Below are 8815 nucleotides of genomic sequence, written 5' to 3' on the forward strand. Positions count from 1 at the left end.
TGAGCGCTTACTATGTGCAGAGCTCAGTACAGTGCTTGGCACATAATAATAATAATAATGGCATTTATTAAGCGCTTACTATGTGCAAAGCACTGTTCTAAGCGCTGAGGGGATACAACATAGTAAGTGCTTAACAGATACCATTATTATTAGTAGTAGTATTACTAGCCTCTCCTGTAGGGAGATGGCAGATGAGGAAAACGATACCCCTAAAAAGAGAGACCGAATGCCATCGGCCCCTCCTCTAGCGAGACGGTACTGACATGTCTCCTGGAAATCGAGCAGGGTCCGACGGCAGCTGTTCCTATCATCTGCTTTCCTTTAATAGCAGCACGGATAAAAAGGAAAGCCACGTCCATTACACTTCCAGTCCAAAGTCACGGAACGACGGACCCGTTCCATTTGTTTTGCTGTCCGTCTCCCCCTTCTAGACTGTGAGCCCACTGTGGGGTAGGGACCGTCTCTAGATGTTGCCGACTTGGACTTCCCAAGCGCTTAGTCCAGTGCTCTGCACACAGTAAGTGCTCAATAAATCCGACTGAATGAATGAATGAATGAATCGATTAATCAATCGTATTTATTGAGCGCTTACAGTTTGCAGAGCACTGGACTAAGCGCTTGGAAAGTCCAAGTTGGCAACATATGCAGACGGTCCCTACCCAACAGTGGGCTCACCGTCTAAAAGGGGGAGATGGAGAACAAAACCAAACATACTAACAAAATAAAATAAATAGAATAGATATGTACAAGTAAAATAGAGTAATAAATATGTACAAACATATATATATATATATATATATATATACAGGTAATGAATGAATTTAAAGTAAGAAGTCAGAGAATGACGGACCCCTTACGTTTCCAGAAAGTTAGGGAATGACAGGCCCTTTAACAATGAGAGAGAGAAGTGGCGCTGAATGAATGAATGAATGGATGGATGGATGGATGGATGGATGAATGAATGAATGAATGAATGAATGAATGGAGTGCTACTCGATGCCCTGTTGCTGTGGAGAATGAAAACCCTCCTAACTCTGACCCTTTTGGGGTCTATTCTATTTATTTGATTTTGTTAGTATGTTTGGTTTTGTTCTCTGTCTCCCCCTTTTAGACTGTGAGCCCACTGTTGGGTAGGGACTGTCTCTAGATGTTGCCAACTTGGACTTCCCAAGCGCTTAGTACAGTGCTCTGCACACAGTAAGTGCTCAATAAATACGATTGATTGATTGATTTTGGAGAGGAAGGAGGAGGAAGATGAGGAAAACGAGCAGCCTTCTTTCATTCAGAGAAGCAGCGTGGCTCAGTGGAAAGAGCCCGGGCTTTGGAGTCAGAGGTCCGGGGTTCAAATCCCGGCTCCGCCAATTGTCGGCTGGGTGACTCTGGGCAAGTCCCTTCACTTCTCTGGGCCTCAGGTACCCCATCTGTCAAATGGGGATGAAGACTGTGAGCCCCCCATGGGCCAACCTGATCACCTTGTAACCTCCCCAGCACTTAGAACGGTGCTTTGCACATAGTAAGCGCTTTATATATGCCATTATTATTATTATTAAAGTCACAATCTCAGCGTGCCACGGACAGTTCAAAAAACAATTTCCACCTAGAAGACAGCTTTTTCTTTATTTTTTTTTTTGAACATAGAGAAGCAGCATGGCTCAGTGGAAAGAGCCCAGGCTTTGGAGTCAGAGGTCATGGGTTCGAATCCCGGCTCCACCACAAGTCTCTGCTGTGTGACCTCGGGCAGGTCACTTACCTTCTCTAAGCCTCTGTTACCTCATCTGTAAAAATGGGGATTAAGACTGAGCCCCATGAAGGAACAGGGGCTGTGCCCAACCCGATTTGCTTGTATCCACCCCAGCGCTTAGTACAGTGTCCGGCACGTAGTAAACACTTAATAGTAAACACTTCTCCATGCCTCAGGCCCCTCATTTATAAAATGGGGATTAAGACCGTGAGTCCTACGTGGGACAGCGACTGTGTCCAACCCGATTATCTTTAATTCCCCCCAGTGCTTAGAGCAGTGCCTGGCACCTAGTAAGCACTTAAATGCCAGTATTATTATTCAGTCTGTTGTACTGCACTCTCCCCAAGTGCTCAGCACAGTGCTCCGCACCTAGTGAGCGCTCAATAAATAACATCGATTGATTGATACTTAGACCGTAAGCCCCAGCAGTGATCTGATACCTACCCCAGTGATTGGTACACAGTGAGTGCTTCATAAATACCACCTATCATTATTATTATTATTAAGGGCTTAATACTATTACCATTATTAATAATTGTAATAAAAAATCAGTCTCCTGCTCCTCACGACTCACCCGACGCTGACCTCTGGGCTACCACTCCTCCGTCCTAGATCGACGGCGGTGATTTCGGACTCGCCGGACCCCATTTGGGGAACTTGAGGAAACCCGCTCCCTCCCTCCATCTCCAGAGCATCCCTCAATGCCCCCTTCGCCTCACCCCCTCAGTTCATTCATTCAATCGTATTTATTGAGCGCTTACTGTGGGCAGAGCACTGTACTAAGCGCTTGGGAAGTACAAGTTGGCAACATTTAGAGCCGGTCACTACCCAACAGTGGGCTCACGGTCTCAGTTCCACGACTTCTTTTCCCCCCAAGCCTCTTGTGGGCACTGGGGTCAATCAATCAATCAATCAATCGTATTTATTGAGCGCTTACTGTGCCCAGTTGCTCTCCAGCCGCCTCCCTCAAGGTCAGGTCAAGGTCGAACGCAAGCTCCCCCGCCAACCTCTATTTATTTTGTCAATGATGTGCATCTAGCTTCACTTCTATTTATTCTGATGACACCCGACCACGTTTTGTTTTATTGTCTGTCTCCCCCTTCTAATGATGGCATTTGTTAAGCGCTTACTATGTGCCAAGCACTGTTCTAAGCACTGGGGAGGTTACAAGGTGATCAGGTTGTCCCACATGGGGCTCACGGTCTTAATCCCCATTTTACAGATGAGGGAACTGAGGCACAGAGAATAACAATAATAATAATAATAATAATAATGATGGCATTTGTTAAGCGCTTACTATGGGCAAAGCACTGTTCTAAGCACTGAGGGGATACAAGGTGATCAGGTTGTCCCACAGGGGGCTCACAGTCTTAATCCCCATTTTACAGATGAGGGAACTGAGGAACAGAGAATAATAATAATAATAATAATAATGGCATTTGTTAAGCACTTACTATGTGCAAGGTACTGTTCTAAGCGCTGGGGGGATACAAGGTGATCAGGTTTTCCCGCGTGGGGCTCACAGTCTTAATCCCCATTTTACAGATGAGGGAACTGAGGCACAGAGAATAATAATAATAATAATGGCATTTGTTAAGCGCTTACTATGTGCAAGGTACTGTTCTAAGCGCTGGGGGGATACAAGGTGATCAGGTTTTCCCGCGTGGGGCTCACAGTCTTAATCCCCATTTTACAGATGAGGGAACTGAGGCACAGAGAATAATAATAATAATAATAATAATAATAATGATGGCATTTGTTAAGCGCTTACTATGGGCAAAGCACTGTTCTAAGCACTGAGGGGATACAAGGAGATCAGGTTGTCCCACGTGGGGCTCACAGTCTTAATCCCCATTTTACAGATGAGGGAACTGAGGCACAGAGAATAATAATAATAATAATGGCATTTGTTAAGCGCTTACTATGTGCAAGGTACTGTTCTAAGCGCTGGGGGGATACAAGGTGATCAGGTTTTCCCACGTGGGGCTCACAGTCTTCATCCCCATTTTACAGATGAGGTCACTGAGGCTCAGACAATAATAATAATAATAATGATAATGGCATTTGTTAAGCACTTACCATGGGCAAAGCACTGTTCTAAGCACTGAGGGGATACAAGGTGCTCAGGTTGTCCCACGGGGGGCTCACAGTCTTAATCCCCATTTTACAGATGAGGGAACTGAGGCCCACAGAAGTGAAGTGACTTGCCCAAAGTCACACAGCGGACAATTGGCGGAGTCGGCATTTGAACCCATGACCTCTAACTCCAAAGCCCGAGCTCTTTCCACTGAGCCACGTTGCTTCTCTAGATTAGAAACACTCCCAGCCCACAACGAGCTTACAGTCAAGAGGCTCAACCTACTCTACAACTGCCCCTATCCTTAATCTGTTTTAATAATAATAATAATAATGACGGCATTTGTTAAGCGCTTACTCATCATCATCATCATCAATCGTATTTATTGAGCGCTTACTATGTGCAGAGCACTGTACTAAGCGCTTGGGAAGTACAAATTGGCAACATATAGAGACAGTCCCTACCCAACAGTGGGCTTACTATGTGCCAAGCACTGTTCTAAGCACTGGGGGAGTACGAGGTAATCAGGCTGTCCCACCTGGGGCTCACAGTCTTAATCCCCATTTTACAGATGAGGGAACCGAGGCACAGAGAAGTGAAGGGCCTTAATGTCCATCTCCCCCTAAACTCCTTGCACCTAGAAAAATGGTTCGCCCCAACAGTCATATGGGAAGGGCAGTGGGGGCGGATGTGGGATTGTATATCCAGAACTTCCTTTCCAAGGGAAGAGTTGGAAACCTTTCCTACTTCCCGTAGGAAGCAGGCAGCCAAGTCCACGAACAATTCCACCTCGGAATAACGGAGCACGCACGGACGGACCTAAGGGGGGAAGGGGGAGGCTGCCTCCCAGATTGGTAATCCGGCCTTCCCATCCTGGAAGCCTTCTTGGAGAAACAGCTTGGCTTAGTGGCTACAGCCCGGGAGTCAAAAGGACTTGTCTGCTGTGTGACCTTGGACAAGTCACTTCACTTCTCTGGGCCTCAGTTACCTCATCTATTCATTCATTCATTCATTCATTCGTATTTATTATCAAATGGGGATTCAGACTGCAAGCCCTCCGTGGGACAGGGACGGCATCCAACCTGGTGACCTTGTATCTACCCTCGCGCTTAGTACGGCGCCCGGCCCATGAGATAGCGCTCAACAAATACCATAAAAAAAATTAAAAATAAAATGAAGACGCCAAAATAAGATAACTAGAAAACGGGGCCCGTGAGGAGCGGGCCGTAATAACAATAATAATTAATGATGGCATTTATTAAGCGCTTACTACGTGCAAAGCACTGTACTAAGGGCTGGGGAGGTTACAAGGTGATCAGGTTGTCCCATGGTGGGGGGCTCAGTCTTAATCCTTAGTCTTAATCCTTAGTCTTAGAGAAGCAGCGTGGCTCAATGGAAAGAGCCCGGGCTTTGGAGTCAGGAGCCATGGGTTCAAATCCCAGCTCCGCCAGATGTCAGCTGTGGGACTTTGGGCAAGTCACTTCACTTCTCTGGGCCTCAGTGACCTCATCTGGAAAACGGGGATGAAGACTGTGAGCCCCACGTGGGACAACCTGATCACCTTGTACACTCCCCAGCGCTTAGAACAGTGCTTTGCACATAGTAAGCGCTTAATAAATGCCATCATTATTAATCCCCATTTTACAGATGAGGTCACTGAGGCCCAGAGAAGTGAAGTGACTTGCCCGAAGTCACACAGCTGACAATTGGCAGAGTCGGAATTCGAACCCATGACCTCTGACTCCAAAGCCCGGGCTCTTTCCACTGAGCCACGCTGCTTCTCTTAGGAAGGATGGGAAGAACTGGTTCGAGGCCCTGGACTTCTAGACTGTAAGCCCACTGTTGGGTAGGGACCGTCCCTATATGTTGCCACCCTGTGCTTTCCAAGCGCTTAGTACAGTGCTCTGCACACAGTAAGCGCTCAATAAATACGATTGAATGAATGAATGAATGAATAAACACGACTGAATGAATATAAAGGATCCGGCGGTCAACACTTGTCCCTCATCTCTTCTGGAGACAAGAAGTAGGTAATGGCAGGGCAGCGCAGTAAGACGGATTTAGGTTAGAGAGAAGGCTGACTTTCCGCCTTTGGGGTGGAAGACCTTGATGCCTGTTACCAAAGGAGGATTTCAAAACAGGAGAGATTCTCATCTGCCTGGGACGGTTGAGGTGCGGTCCTAATACATTCAAATTCCAGCCCAACTATAGGCCAAGGGGAAAGCGTGACATCCTTCTAAGAGGTCACAATTCTCCTGTTCTCCTGTTCTCAAGCTCTCATCCTATCCCGTCTGGACTACTGCACTAGCCTTCTCTCTGATCTCCCATCCTCGTGTCTCTCTCCACTTCAATCCATACTTCATGCTGCTGCCCGGATTATCTTTGTCCAGAAACGCTCTGGACATATCACTCCCCTCCTCAAAAACCTCCAATGGCTACCGATCAATCTGCGCATCAGGCAGAAACTCCTCACCCTGGGCTTCAAGGCTGTCCATCACCTCGCCCCCTCCTACCTCACCTCCCTTCTCTCCTTCTACTGCCCAGCCCGCACCCTCCGCTCCTCCACCACTAATCTCCTCACTGTACCTCGCTCTCGCCTGTCCCGCCATCGACCCCCGGCCCACGTCATCCCCCGGGCCTGGAATGCCCCCAATCCCTCTGCCCATCCGCCAAGCTAGCTCTCTTCCTCCCTTCAAGGCCCTGCTGAGAGCTCACCTCCTCCAGGAGGCTTTCCCAGACTGAGCCCCTTCTTTCCTCTCCCCCTCGTCCCCCTCTCCATCCCCGTCTTACCGCCTTCCCCTCCCCACAGCACCTGTATATATGTATATATGGTTGTACATATTTATTACTCTGTTTATTTATTTATTTATTTATTTTACTTGTACATTTCTATCCTACTTATTTTATTTTGTTGGTATGTTTGGTTCTGTTCTCTGTCTCCCCCTTTTAGACTGTGAGCCCACTATCGGGTAGGGACTGTCTCTATGTGATGCCAATTTGTACTTCCCAAGCGCTTAGTACAGTGCTCTGCACATAGTAAGCGCTCAATAAATACGATTGATTGATTGATTGATTGATTATGTTGCCAACTTGTCCTTCCCAAGCGCTTAGTACAGTGCTCGGCACACAGTAAGCGCTCAATAAACACGATTGATGATGATGATGATGACAGTCAAATGAAACCTACCAGCCCTGTGTGACCCAGCGCCTCCAATCCCGCCTCTGCCACTTGTCGGCTGTGTGACTTTGGGCAAGTCACTTCACTTCCCTGGGCCTCAGTTCCCTCATCTGTAAAATGGGGATTAAGCCCGCGAGCCCCCCGTGGGACAACTTGATCTCCTTGTAACCTCCCCAGCGCTTGGAACAGTGCTTTACACATTGGAAGCGCTTAATAAATGCTATTATGATTATTATTAGTCCATGCTCCTAATAATAATTATTATTATGGCATTTGTTAAGCGCTTATTGTGTGTCAGACAGCGTACTAAGCGCTGGGGTGGATACGAGCTAATCGGGTTGGACACGGTCCCTGACCAGAGTCAGAGTCTCGATCCCCATTTTCCAGATGAGGCAACTGGGGCCCAGAGAAGCGAAGCGACTTGCCCGGGGTCACACGGCGGACAAGTGGCGGGGCCGGGATTAGAACCCATGACCTTCTGACTCCCAGGCGGGTGCTCTATCCAGTAGGCCCCGCTGCTTCCCCGATTAACTGACATTAATAGAAACCAATACGTTCCAGATACGCGGGGCTGAGGGAGGCGTGACTCGAGGGAGCAAATCCAAGCGCAAGGGCTCCTCCTCTCCCCCTCGTCCCCCTCTCCATCCCCCACTTCTTACCTCCTTCCCTTCCCCACAGCACCTGGATATATGTATATATGTTTGTACATATTTATTACTCTATTTATTATTTTACTTGTACACATCTATTCCATTTATTTTATTTTATTAGTATGCTTGGTTTTGTTCTCTGTCTCCCCCTTTTAGACTGTGAGCCCACTGTTGGGTAGGGACTGTCTCTAGATGTTGCCAATTTGTACTTCCCAAGCGCTTAGTACAGTGCCCTGCACATAGTAAGCGCTCAATAAATACGATTGATGATGATGATGATGATGATGAAGGGCGACGCGGAAGGGCCCGGGAGCAGAGGAAATGAGGGCTGAGCCGGGGAAAGCTTCAAGGATAAATCCCGAACGATCCGGACTGCGCCACGCACGCAGGGAGAGTGAGCTCACCGGGAAAAAATCACCAGCTTTCCCACCCTACCCACGCCACTGACTAGGGCATTCCTAGGGTTTGGGCGGGAGGTGATGAAACATACCTGAAAAGCAGATGTTCCTCTGATGCAGCTTCTCTCTCCCTCTCTCTCGGCAAACTGTTTACCTGGAACAGAGCAGAGGGAAACGTTCTTATTTCTTTGCTTCAGATGGTATCTAATAATAACATTAATAATGGCATTTATTAAGCGCTTCCTACGTGCAAAGCACTGTTCTAAGCGCTGGGGAGGTTACAAGGGGATCAGGTTGTCCCACGGGGGGCTCACGGGCTTAATCCCCATTTTCCAGGTGAGGGAACTGAGGCCCAGAGAAGGGAAGTGACTTGCCCAAAGTCACACAGCTGACAATTGGCTGACTGAGCCCCCTCCTTCCTCTTCCCCTCCCCACAGCACCTGGATATATGTATTTATGTTTGTATGGATTTATTACTCTATTTTATTTGTACGTATGTGTTATTTATTTGTACGTATATGTTTGTACGTATTTATCACTATATTGTACTTGTACATATTTATTCTATTTATTTGATATATACATATGTACATATGTTTGTACGTATTTATCACTATATTTTACTCATACATATTTATTCTATTTATTTCATTTTGTTAATATGTTTCGTTTTGTGGTCCGTCTCCCCCTTCTAGACTGTGAGCCCGTTGTTGGGTAGGGACCGTCTCTCTATGTCGTCAACTTGGACTTCCCAAGCGCTTAGTACAGTGC

The 8815-nt window shown here is 47.2% G+C and overlaps 1 protein-coding gene across 9 annotated transcripts in view; it reads right to left on the minus strand.

The window, feature by feature from the left end:
* The window catches only part of MAP4 (microtubule associated protein 4), a 132347-nt gene extending 124155 nt beyond the window's left edge, over nt 1–8192 (minus strand). For all 9 annotated transcript variants that reach the window (XM_038755622.1, XM_038755619.1, XM_038755615.1 and 6 more), the window contains exon 1: nt 8137–8192. The gene's annotated coding sequence lies outside the window, so the exon portion shown is untranslated. The remainder of the gene's footprint in view (nt 1–8136) is intronic.
* Nucleotides 8193–8815: the final 623 nt, after the last annotated feature.

Source organism: Tachyglossus aculeatus, chromosome 13, assembly GCF_015852505.1.
Source record: "Tachyglossus aculeatus isolate mTacAcu1 chromosome 13, mTacAcu1.pri, whole genome shotgun sequence".
Lineage (NCBI taxonomy): Eukaryota > Metazoa > Chordata > Mammalia > Monotremata > Tachyglossidae > Tachyglossus > Tachyglossus aculeatus.